The sequence below is a fragment of the Rhagoletis pomonella genome, unplaced genomic scaffold (genome assembly GCF_013731165.1).
Source record: "Rhagoletis pomonella isolate Grant_MI unplaced genomic scaffold, Rhpom_1.0 Rhpom_scaffold_00002, whole genome shotgun sequence".
NCBI lineage: Eukaryota > Metazoa > Arthropoda > Insecta > Diptera > Tephritidae > Rhagoletis > Rhagoletis pomonella.
Window position 1 is genome coordinate 18,635,569 of NW_023458556.1, and position 2,742 is coordinate 18,638,310.

Genomic DNA, 2,742 nt, shown 5'->3' on the forward strand with positions numbered 1-2,742 from the left:
TTACCCGGGCACCCGGGTAATACCCGGGTAACCGGGTACCCGGGTATAATCAGCCCTAGTATAAATGTATATCGATTTACAATTTTCTTATAAATGTAAAAATTAATTAAACTGTTTATTAATTACCTAAGCATGTTTGTAATTGTTTACTTATCTCTAACAGGCGATCCGACGACATTCGGTAACCTACGAGCTTCAGAAGCAACTATCAAGGCCGTACAGCGGTCGCTTGAAAGCGGTGATTACAACGGCTACGCACACTCACTGGGCCACGAAAAAGCGCGTCGTGCCATCGCAAAATACAGCGCTCACCAAAGCATCGAAGAAATAAATTACGAGAATGTTTTAATATGCAGCGGCTGCTCATCGGCGCTGGAGTATTGTATTCTGGCGCTATGCGATAGAGGACAAAATCTACTCGTACCACGTCCTGGCTTTTGCCTGTACAAAACGCTATCCGATGGTTTGGACATAGAGATACGATACTATGATTTGTTGCCAGAACGTCGGTGGGAGGCCGATTTACGTCAGCTGGAGAGCTTAATTGATGATAAGACAGCCGCATTGCTAATAACTAATCCGAGTAATCCTTGTGGCAGCGTGTTTAGTCAGAAGCATCTGGAGGATATGCTAGCTATATGCGAACGACACTATTTGCCGGTTATCGCGGATGAGGTAGGTACTCGTTGATTATGCATGCATGTATGTATGTATGGGAAAACATTTTTGTTGGCATTAACACTGTAACGCGCGTTAAGTTGAGCGGAAATGTTGAGAATATGCAAAACGCTAATTATGATAACAATCAGGTTAACTAGCTTAACTAATCTTTACATTCTTAACTGTCTAAACAGTCGTAACCGATCCTATTGGACTTGTTGAAGCCCTTTGAAATACCGTTTGCTTTTCAATTCTACTAAAAGACATTGAGGCATCATCTCTCATCAAGGGACAAAAATAGTCATAAGCACTTTTTCGGGACCACGAAACCTCGGATGTCTAGAAGATCTAAATAAGGTATCGCACATGTTTAACGTCTACATGTCGAATCTTCCACAGTCACAGATAAGAGGTTCTTTGACCTACGGTTAATAATCCGAAAATCTTAACTGTTACCATTGACATCTTGTTCTCTTTCTCTGCACACAAAAACTGCAATTTTTCAGTAAAGCACAGAGCCCCAACAAGGTTCTCAAATCGGTCAACGGTAGGACTTGAGGCGAAGACAAACAAACGTTGTTGGCAAAATAAGTCCAAGGCCAAGGTGACCAACGGATTCTAAACTATGCGGCTTTTGCTTGGTCACTGAGGAGCTGTATTACGCAGTGGACGAAACTACAGACTTGTCAAAACACCGCACCCCGGACGGTAAAGGAGCACAATTTCATGCTCAGCAAGCAACAAATGCTCGGCTGATAGCGCAGGCAGCATGCGAACAGGCACTTACTGGAAGCAGAGCCACCCTTGTGAAATTATGGACGAAGTCCAGACCTACATATGTATGTCGCAACGATATTCATCGAGAGACAATCACCACCTTCGCAGATGAACCACATTTACGTATCGTGGGCTTACATATATTCAGTTGCTTAAAAAAGTTTTTGCATATTTGAAGGGGACACATTTGTTTTTTATTTTCTGCGGACTCTGGTGAAACTTTCCGGTTAATAATTTTCTACGACATTTTAACCCTCTAGCGACCTCTCAAATGACATTTTATTCAGAATTTACAAAAATGGGGTCAAAACTACACTTGTGAGAGAGCTAATTGGTTAAAAGGTTCTACAAAATTATTCCTAGTGAAGTTTTACTACATAAACCCAAACTAAATATTTCGCTCCGATATGGATTTTGACTCCTTTTTCTATACTTATTTTTAAAACACTCAGGCAAAAAATTGTAACCTTGGTATGGCCATAAAGGCAAAATGTGACCTGAGAATGCAACAAGATTTGGTTGTTTTGCTATATGGGTCTTGGTATTTCATTCTGAGTTGAAATTAATCCCCCCCCCCCTTAAAAAATACTGTTGCATTATCTAATTAGGCGTTTTTAATCAAAGCGCGATTAGTTACCATGTAGTTTTAATAGTAGATAATATCCCAAAAATAAAGTGTCTCTAAAAAAAAAAAACAGAAGACGAGATAAGATGTTCTTTCTCTACTACTTTCAATTTATTACACATCAAAACCGTTGTTAGCGCTTAACACTTGACTTAGATTCTTTCTATGTACATTCTTTACTTTTTAGATTTACGAGCACTTGGTCTTTCCCGGCTCTAAATTCATAGCTATTAGTCGTTTATCCAAAAACGTACCGGTACTCACATGCAGCGGTACTACAAAACGATTCCTTGTACCTGGTTGGCGTATGGGTTGGATAGTGGTACACGATCGTGAAGAACGTTTGCGTGAAGCGATTGCAGGCTTGAAGAGCATGTGCGGTCGCATTTTAGGCTCGAATACAATCGTACAGGGAGCACTACCCGAAATTTTACAGAAGACACCAAAGAGTTTTTTCGATGACGTGATTAATACAATCTATGTAAGTTAAAGGACAAAAAAAAAACAGTATTTAAAAACACATATAATTTCTATATCTCACTCTCACCTGCGTCGCTCTATTTATCTCTCAACTTGCAGGCTAATGCGCGTTTGTCATATCACTTGTTGAAGGCAGTACCCGGTCTTAATCCTATAATGCCAGAGGGCGCCATGTACATGATGATTGGCATAGATGTAGA

At 40.3% G+C, this 2,742-nt stretch overlaps 1 protein-coding gene across 1 annotated transcript in view; it reads right to left on the bottom strand.

Annotated features, from left to right (window-relative positions):
* The window catches only part of LOC118733207 (tyrosine aminotransferase), a 24,490-nt gene that overhangs the window by 395 nt on the left and 21,353 nt on the right, over positions 1-2,742 (bottom strand). The gene's annotated exons all lie outside the window — the stretch shown is intronic.